The sequence below is a fragment of the Vulpes vulpes genome, chromosome 4, assembly GCF_048418805.1.
Source record: "Vulpes vulpes isolate BD-2025 chromosome 4, VulVul3, whole genome shotgun sequence".
Classification (NCBI taxonomy): domain Eukaryota; kingdom Metazoa; phylum Chordata; class Mammalia; order Carnivora; family Canidae; genus Vulpes; species Vulpes vulpes.
The window spans coordinates 41,405,796-41,420,942 of NC_132783.1; positions in this window are offsets into that span (position 1 = coordinate 41,405,796).

Here is a 15,147-nt window from a genome sequence, read left to right on the forward strand (position 1 = left end):
AGGTACCTCATGTACAATGGATAAAACTAGGTAACAGCCACATCAGTGTAAGTAACCCACAAAATGACCCGAAGACTGGCAGAATCAAAGAGGGTAGGAAGGACAGAGACACAATTGGGAGCTAAATGGACCTACAGGAGGGAGGGATGCCATGGGCACATAAAGAAGAGAAGAGCAGACCCACACCAGGCACCCCAGGCACGGAGGACCCACACTGGGGCGACGAATCCCCATAACATTTGGCCTTAAAACCCTAAGGGCTGAATTTCTTAAAATCAGCTAGACCTAAAGCTTGGAACTTAAAAATTAGCAGGCCAGTGGGAAAGCTGAGAGGGCAGGAGGAAACTGAGGCTCAACCCTTCAAGAGTTTGGCACAACAAACCATCTCGCAGAGATATATCATGGAAGCAGTCTGAAAAAGTAAACAGGAGGGAGATTTGTTTACTAATCTCATAGCATGTGCTGGAGTGACAGGGATCTTTGAGAGATTTCTCCAGGAACAAAGGAGCTGGAGGGCATCATTTCCCTCCACTCATCCTTTCCTCCCCACCATAAACACATAGGCCACCTGCAGGAACCAACATGTTGCCAACACTCTACTATCTACCTTTTGTCCACTCCAAATCTCTTCCCACATCAGTATACTGCAACTCTGGCAAAAGCCTGGTGTGACTCAAGCCCAAGGCAGCCCCAGACTTGCCCACTAACAACAAAAAGACCAAACCCTGACCCAAACAGACAAAGAGAGCCATTGCAGATAATTGGACTGAAGGCAAAAGCAGCTCAGCCACAATAACAGGGTGCATGCAACTTACATAGGAGACACCCCTGAAACACCAGGTTCTGAAAAACAGGGGATATTGCACTGCAGAGCACTATAGAACCTGTTCTTCATAACGCTACAACTTTCAAGAGCAGGAGACATAGCTGACTTTCCTAATACGTAGAAGCAGACACAGACAGACAAAATGAGGAGACAAAGGAATATGTCCCAAATGAAAGAACAGGACAAAATCACAGCAAAAACCTAAATGGAGATAAGTAATAGGCCTGATGGAGAATATAACATAATGGTAATAAAGATACTCACTGGACTTGAGAAAAGAGTGAAGGACCTGAGGGAGATCCTTAACATAGGAAACATAGAGTATCAGAGATGGAGAATTCAATAAATGAAATTTAAAGACACTAGATATAAATAACTAAACTAGAGGAGGCAGAAGAATGGATAGTGACCTGGAGGAAAGTGTAATGGAAAGCAATCAAGCTGAACATGAGAGAAAAAAGAAAAAAAAAAGAGAGTTAGGGAACTTAGTAACACCATTAAGCCTAATAACATTCACATTATAGGATCCCATAGGAGAAGAGAAAGAAAAGGTGGAAGAAAATTTATTTCAAGAAATAGTAGCTGAAAACTTCCTGAGTCAGGGGAAGGAAACAGGAATCCAGATCCAGAGAGCCCCCCAACGAAATCAACCCAATGAGGTCCACAACAGTAATAGTAAATTTAACGGCAAAATGTTATGACAGAATTTTATTTTTTAAAAGAATTAAAATATCAACAAGAGAAAAGAAAATAGTTATGTACAGGGGAAACCCTATAAGACTATTAGTTGATTTTCCAGCAGAATTTGAATAAGAGAATATTATGAAAAATTATATGCCAACAAATTGGACAACCTAGAAGAAATGGATAAATTCCTAGAAACACATAACCTATCAAAACTGAAGCAGGAAGAAATAGAACATGTGAACAGACTAATAATCAGCAATGAAATTAAATCAGTAATCATAAAACTTCCAACAAATGAAAGTACAGGACCAGATGGCTTCACAAGGGAATTCCACCAAACATTTTAAAAAGAGTTAATATCTATTTTTTCTCAAACTACTCCAAAAAGAGGAAAGAAAGTAGCTGGATTCATTCTATGAGGTCAGCATCACCCTGATACCAAAACCAGATGAAGACACTACAAAGAAAGAGAACCAGAGGCCAATATCTTTGATAAACATAGGTGTAAAAATCATCGATATTAGCAAACCAAATTCAATAATACATTAAAAAAAACCATTCACCATCATCAAGTGAGATTTATTCCTGGGATGCAAGGGTGGTTCAATATTTGCAAATCAATCAATGTGATACATTTTATCAACAAAAGAGAAGATAAAAATCATATGATCATTTCAATAGATGCAGAAAAAGCATTTGACAAAGTACAACATCCATTCATGCTAAACACTCAACAAAGGTTTAAAGGGATTCATACTTCATCATAATAAAGGCCGTATATGCAACATCATCAAAGGCCCACAGCAAACATCATCTTCAATGATGAAAAACTGAAAGGTTTTCAACTAAGATCATGAACAATACAAGGATGTTCACTTTTACCACTTTTATTTAACATAGCGCTGGAAGTCATAGCCATAGCAATCAGAAAAGGAATAAAGTCATCCCAATTGAGAAGGAAGAAATTAAACTTCCAGTCTTTGCAAATGACATGATAATATATATAGAAAATCCTAAAGACTATACCAAAAAACTACTAGAACTGATAAATGACCTTTCAGTAAGGTCATGGGATACAAAATCAATATACAGAAACCTGTTGCAGAAAGAGATACGAAGTAGCAGAAAGAGACATAACGAAAACAACCCCAGTTAAAATTGCACAAAAATAATAAAGTACTTAGGAGGGCAGCCTGGGTGGCTCAGCAGTTTAGCGTCACCTTTGGCCCAGGAGTGATCCTGGAGACCCGGGATAGAGTCCTGCATTGGGCTCCCTGCAGGGAGCCTGCTTCTCCCTCTGCCTATGTCCCTGCCTCTCTCTCTGTGTCTCTCATGAATAAATAAAGAAAATTAAAAAAAAAAAAAAGTACGTAGGAATAAACTTAACAAGAAGTGAAAGACCTATATTCTAAAAACTATAAAACACTGATGAAAGAAAATGAAGATGACACAAATGGAAAGATATTCCATTCTCATCAATTGGAAGAACAAATACTATTGAAAGCAATCACCAGATGTAATGCAATTCCTATCAAAATACCAACAGCATTTTTCACTGAACTAGAACAAACAATCCTAAAATTCATATGGACCCACAAATAGTCAACATCAATAGTCACAATCTTGAAAAAAATGAATAAAATTGGAGATATCACAATTCCCAGTTTCAAGTTATATTACAAAGCTATAGTAATCAAAACAAGTATGGTGCTGGCACAAAAACAGACAAATAGATCAATAGAACAGAACAGAGAGCTCCAAAATAAACCCAGAATTATATGGTCAATTAATCTTTGATAAAGGAGGCAAGAATATGCAATAGAAAGGGACATCTCTTCAATAAATGGTGTTGGGAAAACTGGACAACTGCATGCAAAAGAATGACAATGGACCACCTTTCTTACACCATACACAAAAATAAGCTCAATATGGAATAAGGACCTAAATGTGAGACCTAAAATCATAAAAATCCTAGAACAGAGCACAGCTAGTAATTTCTCTGACAACGGCTATAGCAACATTTTTCTAGATATGTCTCCTGAGGCAAGGGGAAAAAAAGCAAAAAATAGACTACTGGAACCTACATCAAAATTAAAAGCTTTTGAGGCACCTGGGTGGCTCAGTCAGTAAAGCAACCAACTCTTGTTTTTGGCTTGGGCCATAATTTCATGGGTCATGGGATCAAGCCCTACACCAGGCTCCACACTGAGCAGAGTCTGCTTGGGATTCTCTCTCCTCTCCCTCTCTCCCTCTCTCTCTCAAATAAATAAATCAAAAAAGAAAACAAAAGGCTTCTACACAGTGAAGGAAACAATCAACAAAACTAAAAGACAACTTACTGAATGGGAGAAGATACTTGCAAATTACATTTCCAATAAAGGGTTAGTATCCAAAATATATAAAGAGCTGATACAACTCAACACCAAAAGAACCCAAATAATTGAATTAAAAAATGAGCAGAAAATACAAACAGACATTTATCCAAAGAAGACATATATATACATGGCCAAAAGACATATGGAAAGATGCTCAACATTACTAATCATCAAGAAAGTGCAAAGCAACACTACAATGAGATATCACTTCATACCTGTCAGAATGGCAAAAATCAAAAACAAAGAAACAATTGTTGGCAAGGATGTGGGAATGGCTTGTGCATGGCTGATAGGAATGCAAACTGTACAACCACTGTGGAAGACAGTACAGAGGTTCCACAAAAAATTAAAAATAGAATTGCCATTTGATCCAGTAATTCCATTACTGGGTATTTACCCAAAGAATACGAAAACACTAATTTGAAAAGATATATATGCACCTTTATGTTTACTGCAACATTATTTACAATAGCCAAATTACAGAAGCAGCCTACGTGTCCATCAACTGATGAATGGATAAAGAAGTGGTGTATATACAATAGAATGTTACTGATCCATAAAAATAATGAAATCTTACCATTTAAAACAACATGGTTGGATCTAAAGAGTATAATACTAGGTGAAATAAGTCAGTCAGAGAAAGACAAATACCATATGATTTCACTCATATTTGGAATTTAAGAAACCAAAAAGCAATAACCATGAAGAGACAAACCAAAAAACAGACTCTTAACTATGAAGAGCAAATTGATGATTACCAGAGGGTAGGTGGGTGGGGGAATGAGTGAAATAGGAGAAGGGTATTAAAAGTACACTTATCATGATGAGCACTGAGTACAGAATTGTTGGATCACTATATTGTACACCTGTAACTAATTTAATACTACATTAACTATGCTGGAATTAAAAAAAAATTTAAATAGACATTTCGGAAAAGAAACAAACTAATCACATATTGCATTATCCCTTTTATATGAATATAATATAATTCAGAATAGTTAAATCTATAGAGACAAAAAGACTGATGTAGGCCAGGGATGTGGGTGTAGCGGTGGAGATTGGGGAGTAGCTGCTTAATGGATATGAGGTCTTCCTTTTGAGTGATAAAAATAAATTGGAACTAGATAGAGGTGATGGATGCACAACATTGTAAACGTACTAAATGCTGCTGAATTATACATTTTGAATTGGCTTATTTTCTATTATGTGAATTTTACCTCAAGTGTATATATATATATAATAAAGAATGGTAGCCAATACTTCTGTAATACTTTTTTGATGCCAACAACTATTCTGAATTCTTTATATATATTAATTCTTATTTCTCATAGCAAACATACTTATTTATATATTTACATTATCAACAAATACATGCTTACTTACAAACTAATATATTTATATTATTATCCCTGCTTATATAGATGAGGAAGCTAAGTGACAAAGAGGCTAAATGATTTACCCAAGGTTACTCAGGTAACAGAAGTTAGGACTTAGGTCCAGGTGATCAATTTCCAGAGTCTTTTTTTTTTTTAATTTATTTTTTTTTATTTATTTATGATAGTCACACAGAGAGAGAGAGAGAGAAGCAGAGACACAGGCAGAGGGAGAAGCAGGCTCCATGCTCCGGGAGCCCGACGTGGGATTCGATCCAGGGTCTCCAGGATCGCGCCCTGGGCCAAAGGCAGGTGCCAAACCGCTGCGCCACCCAGGGATCCCTTTTTTTTTTTTTTTTTTTTTTTTAATTTCCAGAGTCTTATCTCTCAACGTTTATGCCAGAAATGAAAGCAGTTTGAAATATAAAGAGCAAGAGATTATAAAAATTAAAACAAGATGAAATCAGGAGGGAGACAAATCAGAATAGATTCTTAATCATAGGAAACAAACTGAGGGTTGCTGGAGGAACGTGGGGATGGGGTAACTGGGTGGTGGACATTAAGGAGGGCACATGAGGGACACCTGGGTGGCTTAGCGGTAGATCATGTGTCTTTGGCTCAGGGTGTGATCCTGCGGTCCCAGGATCAAGTACTGCATTGGGCTCCCCGCAAGGAGACTGCATCTCTCTCTGCCTCTGTCTCTGCCTCTGTTTTTCTCTATGTCTATCAAAATAAATAAAATCTTAAAAAAAAAAAAAGACAAAAGGGGGGCATGTGATGTAATGAGAAGTGAGTATTATATAAGACTGATGAATCACTGAACTCTACCTCTGAAACTAATAATACACTATAAATTAACTAAATGAATTTAAATTAAAAAATTAACAAATAAAATGAACATAACGTTAAACTTTCTCAGTAGAGGGTATTGGAGGAATATTGCAGGAAAAAAAGGCTCTCCAGCAGTTCCTGGTGTGAAGTGGTAGTTGGCTGGTATGGGTCTGAAGACATTCAGTAAATTCCACATGCATACAACACATTTCATACATGACTTTGCAGCCTTGGCCAGGTGATCATCTTTTTGCAATCCCCTTGATATGGAAACCAACGTTCCTGTATGGCCTACACACAGCCTCTCGTGTCCTGGAGCATCGTACACCAGAACTTACTTCTACAAGCCTCTGTACAGCATATGCGCTTCCCACCTGTAGTCCAGGGGTCCACATAGAACTGCCACTCCTTCAGCAAGTAAAGTAGATTACCTGCAAAGAAACAACAAGTAGATCGACTTGAGCAAAAATGAAAGATTTCTCAATAAATCTTGGAAAAAGAAGATAGTGGAATATTATCTTCAAAGCACTGAGGAAAAATAGCTACCACCGTAGAATATTATAACAAGAAAAAGATCTTTCAAGGATAAGAATGAATAACATGGATAAATGTGAGGAACATTACACAGAACAGGAACCTGACTAACCGTGGGACTGATTGGTTAGGCCTGGGTCCTGGGGATGCTAAGGCCCATGTGGGTTGCCATGCTGGGTTGTTTTGAGTCTATTGGGTTATGGACACTATAATTTCCCATTGACAGTTAACACTGGGCATGGATAAGAGATATTCCACTGACTCCCCAAGGTTCCAAACATAATCATCCCGGCATTCATTAAGCTGTAGCAACTCTAGCTTCACATGGTAATCAGAATTCATTACCCTAGCCAGTACATTAACTCTATTTTTTTTACCTGTTTGTCCAATAGTATGAGGAACACAAAGTGACTCCAAAATATTAGTCGCAACTTCCAATTGGGTGGAACACTGTACCTGCCCCACCCCTGGAACCAAGACTTCTGACCTAACAGAGTCAACAGTTTCATGGACAGGAAACACAAATTCCATTAGTGAGTCACTGATAATGATGAAAGGAGAGGCAAAAGCTACTTCTATGTCTTGGTTCTTATACCTGAGTATTCTAGTTCTGGGGGACACAATCCCATATATCGGCCAGAGATCAGTATACATACTGCATCCTGAAGGAAATAGCCCCAACCTCACAAAATGCTGTCCTCTAGCTGACACCTATGCTAAAATTTCTACTATTTTGCTGTTTTTGTTTTATAAATTTATTTTTTATGGTGTTCAATTCGCCAACATATAGAATAACACCCAGTGCTCATCCCATCAAGTGCCCACCTCAGTGCCTGCCACCCAGTCACCCCCACCCCCCGCCCACCTCCCCTTCCACCACCCCTAGTTCGTTTCCCAGAGTTAGGAGTCTCTCATGTTCTGTCTCCCTTTCTGATATTTCCCACTCATTGTTTGTTTTGTTTTGTTTTGGATGGCTGCTCCTGGGTAATAGGGTGCTTGGTAAAATCAGTGATTCTTAAGTTCATGAGCCCATCTTCACATTTTCTTTGACACCGAGTGGGTCTGTTTTCTAAGGCAATGTTGTAGTAATATGTCAAGAGAATGAATTCTATAATTCTGGGATGGTCCTAATGGAGACACTGCAGTCAGGAAAGGCAGAGCATTTTCAGAATATGTATTAATTCCAGTAAATCAATTTGATGGCCCCACCAAGGAGGAAGGGGTCCAGTGTAATCAGTCTGCCAACAGGTGGCTGGCTGGTACCATTATCTAGAACTCAGCATCTGTCTCTGCTGCTGGCTGGCTGGGCAACCAGCAAAGGCAGCAAGTAAGATCATCCTTGGTGAGAGAAATCCCATGTTGTTGGAGCCATGCTTGGCTTTCATCTTGGCTACTATTGTCACTTTCTTCAAGTGCTCAATGTCAAGTACTGGAATGGTGCACAGAGAGGCTGGTTAAAATCCATAGGACTGGGCTTTCTGTGTACTTGATTGTCAAGACCCTCCTCTGTGACACATGTTCTCTTGTGAGCATTAATGTGAGACACGACAAAACTGCATGTGTCGTGTCCACTCCTACAATGTCCATCCACATATTATCTACCCAGGCCTCCATGTCATCCATCTTCCACTCTAATTTCTTTTAAGCCCCCTCTTTTTAAAAAAGATCAAAAGATCTATTTATTTGAGAGAGAGAGAGAGAACGCACACGAGAGAGAGCACAAGCAAGGGGAGGGCAGAGAGAGAGGGAGAGAAGCAGACTCACCACTGAGCACACAGCCAGACATGGGGCTCAATATCATGACCCAGGGATCATGGCAGGAGCTAAAATCAAGAGTCAGACACTCAACCAACTGAGCCACACAGGCACTCCTCTTTTAAGGTCCCTTTAAGGCCCAACCAAATAAGACTTTTGGCTCTGCTCAGATGTTCGATATATAACTGTAGCTCAGGCTACCTCTCCTTTCACATAAAGTGAAAAATCAAACATAGGTCTCACAACTCGGTATAATAAGATTTCCTTTTACCAATGTCATGCAGGGCCATTCTTGAATAGCACTGTAATGTGGTTGGCGGCTATCCTTTTATGGGTAGTTCCAATATTGGAACCACCTACATGTGAATCAGGCTTCTGTCAATTGGTCATAAGGAACTCCCCAGGAGGTCATCAGTGCAGCAGAGATAAGTGACATGAAAGACTAGACCATCTATTCATACTTGAGTTCTCTGGGCTTTGCTTGAGTCTGAATATATCACTTTCTACATACAATGGGACATTTCTGCCTCTGCCCAGCTTTATGATTTGGTTGATTTGATAAACCGCAGTTCAGGCTGCATGGTCCTTTAATGTACCATGGTGAGATGTTTGATCTTTGCTAAGATCCAGTAGCATCCTGGGACCTATTTTTCAGAATAGTTCTTTATGGTGAAGTACCCAGCTTTGTTCCAGAATATAAGGACACCTGGCTGGCTCAGTGGTTGAGCACCTGCCTTTGGCCCAGGGCGTGATTCTGGAGTTCCAGGATCGAGTCCCACATCGGGCTCCCTGCACGGAGCCTGCTTCTCCCTCTGCCTGTTTCTCTGCCTCTGTGTGTGTGTGTCTCTCATGAATAAATAAATAAAATATTTGGGGGAAAAAAAAGGATATACACTATGACTCTTCAATTGGAGCTTGCTCCAAACTCATTTTCCTCCATGGAGAAATCTCCAGCACTATCAGATCTGTTGGATCACGTGATGTAAATATAATTTTTCAGGCCCAACCAAAGGCAATTACAAAGGCTTTACCTGACAGGCCTTGTAGGAAAAATCCATCCCCTCATACCAGATTTAGCATACAGCCAAAGTATCTCTAAAGGGAATCTCTAAAGGGAATTGCAGTGAAGGACTGATGTCCTTCTGGCTGTTCATGCTCTTCACATATTTACATCTCTCGCCCCAGTAACTTCATTCCTAGGTCTCTTTATCTGAGGTCTTGGGCAAAGGTCTTGTTCAGCTGACTCTGCTGATATCTCCTTATTGGTCAGGACAAGTGAGAAACCTTAAACACATTTATCCTTACTTAGACGCAGTACCCAGCAATTTTCTACTCCTAGCCCTTCCTCTCTCCACCCACCCCTGCCCCTGTCCATAAAGCAACCAGAGCCTCAGCAGTGAGATAACCCACATATCTCTGCTGATCCACCTGACCTTCAACTGGTATGCCATTTCATGGAGGAAATGATGCAGGGAGAATTGGCATCTTCTCTATTTTAGTCTTTTTTTTAAAGATTTATTTATTTATGATAGACAGGGAGAGAGAGAGAGAGAGAGGCAGAGACACAGGCAGAGGGAGAAGCAGGCTCCCTGCTGGAATCCCGACACGGGACTTGATCCTGGGACTCCAGGATCATGCCCTGGGCCAAAGGAGGGTGCAAAACCGCTGAGCCACCCAGGGATCCCCTAGTCTTTTGTTTATACTATCACAAGTAAGTGATTACAAGCTTCATTGTTACTTTCATTTTGGCTTCTCGTTGCTTTGATTGGTTGTTCCAACACCTGGCAGCTCAGTTCTCTCTCCCAATTCAACTGAGTTCCTGATAGGGTAATGTTCAATTTTGTTTGCCTTCTTCAATACTGTCTTAGTTATTCTGGGCCTTTTGCCTCTTTCTATAAACTTTAGATTCGGTTTGTCAAAATCCACAAAATAACTAGCTGGTATTTTAAGTGGGATTCCAATGAATCTATAGATCATGTTGGGAAGAACTGACTTCTTGACAACATTGAGTCTTCCTATCTGTGAACATAGAGCATCTCTTCATTTATTTCATTCTTCCTTGATTGCTTTCATCAGAGTTTTGTAGGTTTCCATATAGATCTTATACATTTTTGCTAATTTATATTGGATGTTTCATTTTTGTAGTGCTAATATAGTGTTGTGTTTTTTATTTCAAATTCCAGTTGTTCATTGGTGATATATAGGAAAATAACAGGCTTTTTTATATTAATCTTGTATCCTGCAACCTTGCTATAAGTTGTATATTAGTCCCAGAGGTTTTTGTAGTCGTTCTTTCAGATTTTCTACATAGATAATCATATCTTCCTTCACAATTTATACACTATTTACTTCCTTTTCTTTACTGCATTAGCTAAGACTATGATGCTGAAAGGGAGTGGTAACAGGGGATATTCATGCCTTATTCTTGATCTTAGCAAAAAAGATTCTAGTTTCTCATCAGAAAATATAATGTTAGATGTAGTTTTTTTGTAGTGTTCCTTATCAAGTGGAGGAAGTTCCCCTCTCTTCCTAGTGTGCAGAGAATTTTTTTTTTATCATGAATGGGTATTGGGTTTTGTCAAATGTTTTTCTGTATTTATTTATATAATCATGTAATATTTATTTTTTAGTTTGTTGTTGTGATGGATCACATTAATTTTTGAATATTGAATCAGCCTTGCATACCCAGTATAAATCTCACTTTGTCATGGTGTACAATTCTTTTTATATGTTGTTGGATTCAATTTGCAATTTTTTTTGTTAGGGATTATTCTATTTAAGCTCATCAGAGATACTGATATGAAGGTTTGTTTTTTTTTCTCATACTATCTTTGTCTGGATTTGGTATTAGGGCAATGCTGGACTCATAAGGTGAGTTAAGGAGTATTCCCTCTGTTTTTACCTCCTGGAAAATATTATAGAGAACTGATGTAATTTCTTCCTTAAATGTTTGGTAGAATTCATCAGAGAATCCATCTGGGCCTGATGCCTTCTATTACTGAAATTTATTAATTTAATTCCTTAAATAGATAATGGTTTATTCAGATTGTACCCTACTCACTCCTGCATGAGTTTTGGCACATTTTGTCTTTCAAGGAATTTGTCTCTTTCATCTAGATTATTGCATTTGTGGTCTGGAGTTAATCCTTTATTATCCTTTTAATGTTCGTGGGATCTACAGTGATATCATTTCTTCATTTCTGATATTAGTAATTTCTGTCTTCTTATTTTTTTTCTTAGCCTGGCAAGGGTCTTATTGATTTTTTTTGAAGATTTAATTATTTTTATTATTATTTTTAAAGATTTTATTTATTTATTCATGAAAGACAGAGAGAGAGAGAGAGAGAGAGAGAGAGAGCATGTGAAAGAGAGGTGGAGACACAAGCAGAGGGAGAAGCAGGCTCCATGCAAGGAGCCTGATGTGGGACTCGATCCTGAGGCTCCAGGATCACATCCTGGGCCTAAGGGAGGCGCTAAACCACTGAGCCACCCAGGGATTCCCTGAAGATTTAATTATTTTAGAGACAGAGAGAGAGAGAGAGAAAGAGAGAGAGATGCAAATGGAGAGGGAGAGAAAGTGCCAAGCAGACTCCATGCTAAGCATGGAGCCTGACACAGGGCTCAATCCTATGACCTTGAGATCATGACCTGAGCCTAAACCAAGAGTAATTCTCAACTGACCGAACCACCCCCAGGGCTTATTGATTTTATGGATCTTTTAAAAGAAACAGACTTTGGTTTTGTTGATTTCCTTTATTGATTTGCTATTTTCAATCTCATTGATCTCTCCTCTAATTTTTATTATTTCTTTACTTCTGCTTACTTTGGATTTAATTTGCACTTTTTCTAGCTTTCTATTGTGGAGATTTACATCATTGATTTTAGATCTTTCCTCTGGAATACAGGAATGTACACACTTTTTTTCACTGCATCTCACAAACTTTGAGTTGTATTTTCATTTTAATTTAGCTCAAAATATTTTTAAATTTCTCTTGAGTATTCAGGAATCCCTGCCTGGGTGGCTCAGCGGTTTAGCGCCTGCCTTCAGCCCAGGGTGTGATCCTGGAGTCCCGGGATCGAGTCCCACATCGGGCTCCCTGTGTGGAGCCTGCTTCTCCCTCTGCCTCTCTCTCTCTCTCTCTCTCTCTGTGTGTCTTTCATGAATAAATAAAATTTTAAGAAAAAATTTCTCTTGAGTATTCATCTCTGATCTATGTGTTTTAAGAAGTATTTTGTTTAAACTCCCAGTATTTTGAGATTTTTCCAGTTATCTCTCTGTTATTGATTTCTACATTAATTCAATTGGTCTGAGTATACATTGTATGATGTCTATTATTTTAAATTTTTTAAAGTGTGTTATATGATTCAGAATGTGGTTTGTCCTGGAATGTTCCATGTGAACTTGAGTAGAATGTGAATCTGTTGTTTTTAAAAAAAAAAAGTGGTCTAAACATGTCAATTATACCCAGTTGAATGATAGTGTTGTTGAGTTCAAGTATGCTCTTACTGATTTTCTGCTGATACTGATAGATGGGTGTTGAAATCTCCAACTGCATTTGTGGATACATTTTTTTCTCCTCCAGTTCTACTAGTTTGTGACTCACATATTTGGTCCTCTGTTGCTCTGTTGTTAAGCACATACACATTAAGGATTGTTATGTTTTCTTGAAGAATCAATTCCTTTGATGTTATTTACTTCCCTTCTTTATCCTGATTATTTTCTCTGCTCTGAAGTCTGCTCACTATGAAATTAATATAGCTATTCCAGCATTCTTCTGATTAGTATTAGCATAGTATGTGTTTCTCCATTCCTTTAATGTAAATCTGTCTTTATATTTAATATAGGTGACTATAGGCTGCATATGCTTGAGTTTATTGATAAACGCTGATAATCTCGTCTTTTAATTGGTATATTTAAACTACTGGCATTTAAAGTGATTATTGATATAATGGGATTAATAACTACCATGTTTGTTACTGTTTTTTATTTGTTGTTCTTGTTCTTTGGTTCTGTATTTGTCTTCCATTCTTTCCCTGACTTTTGTGGTTTTAAAGAGCATTTTATATGATTCCATTTTCTTTTTAGCATATGAATTATTATTTTTAAACTTTTTTTAGTGGTTAACCAAGAGTTTGCAATATACCTTTTACAACTCCACTGTCAAAGTCCACATTCAAAACATATTATATTGCTTCAAGTGCTTTATAATAAAATATTCCTAGTTCCTCCCTCCTAGTACCTTGTGTCATTACTGTCAATCATTTTACTTATATATAAGCTAAAATCACCAAATACATTGTCACTGTTATTATTTTGACCAAATTATTATCTGTTAGATCAATTAAGAATAAGAAAAATAAAAGTTGTGATTTTGTCTTCACTTATTTCTTCTCTAATGCTCTTCTTTTCTTTATGTAGATCTAAGTTTTGGCACCTATATCATTTGCTTTCTCTCTGATGAGCTTTTTATATTTCTTGTAAGGCAGGTATATTTGACAACATAGTCCCTCATTTTCTGTCTGTCTAAGAAAATCTTTATTTTTTTCTTCACTTCTAAAGGATAATTTAGCAGGGTACAGAATTCTAGTTTGGTGTTTTTTTTTTTTTTTTCTTTCCTTCAACACTATACATTTCACTCTACCATCTTCTTGCTTGCATGGTGTTTGAAGAGAAATTGGATGTAAGTTTATTTTTATTCCTACATAGGTAGGGTGGGTTTTTTTCCTCTTGCTTCTTTCAAGATTTTTTCTTTATCTTTGGTTTTCTAAAGTTTGAAAATGATATGCCTAGTTGCATTTTGGGGGGTTTTTGTGGTTGTTGTTTCATTATTTATTCTGATTGGAGTTCTCTGAGTTTCCTCAATCTGTAACTTGTCCTCTGATATTAATTTGGGGGAGATTCTCAGTTATTATTGTTTCAAATATTGCTTCTGTTCCTTTCTCTTTTTCTTCTCCTTCTGATACTCATATTGTTTGTTCCACCTTTTTAAGCTTTCCCACGGTCCTTTACTATTCTATTCCATTTCCCCCCAGTCTCTTTTCTTCACTTTTTGATTTGGGAAGTTTCTGTTGACATATCCTCAAGTTCAGAGATTTTTCTCTACTTCTATGTCCAGTTAATTAATGATCCTATTAAACACATTATTCATTTTTCTCCATGTTTTTGATTTCTAGTATTTCTGAGTCTTCCTTAGAATTTCTTTCTTAGACTCTCTGTGCTTACATTCTCCATTTGGTCTATCATGCTATTTATCCCATTAAAACCCTTAGCATATTAATCATACTTAGATAATCCTACATTCCTGCATATCTGAGTCTGGTCCTAGTACTTTCTCTTCCTATTTAAATTGTGTTTTTCGCACTGTAATTTTTTGTTGAAAGCCATACATGGTGTGCTGGGTGAAAGGAACTGTGGTAAATAAGACTTTATTTATTTACTTTTTTTTTAAATAAGACTTTAGTAATATGATGGGAGGATGTGAGGAGAGGAGAAGCTTTCTTTTTCTTTTTCTAAAGATTCTATTTATTTATTTTAGAGGTAGAGGAGGAGAGTTTAACTGTCTAGGGAGATACTTCTGGCCTATTGTCTCTAGCTTTGGGAATTAAGCAGACACTCTGAGTCATTTTTCTTTCCCTCATTATAATTTATGTAATTATCTCATGGGATTAGGACATCCTTGGCCTTGTTATACCTTGGTGTTCTAATGAGTTTACCAACTTCATATATTTAGAGCTGATGGAAGCATTGTCACATGGGCCAAAAAGC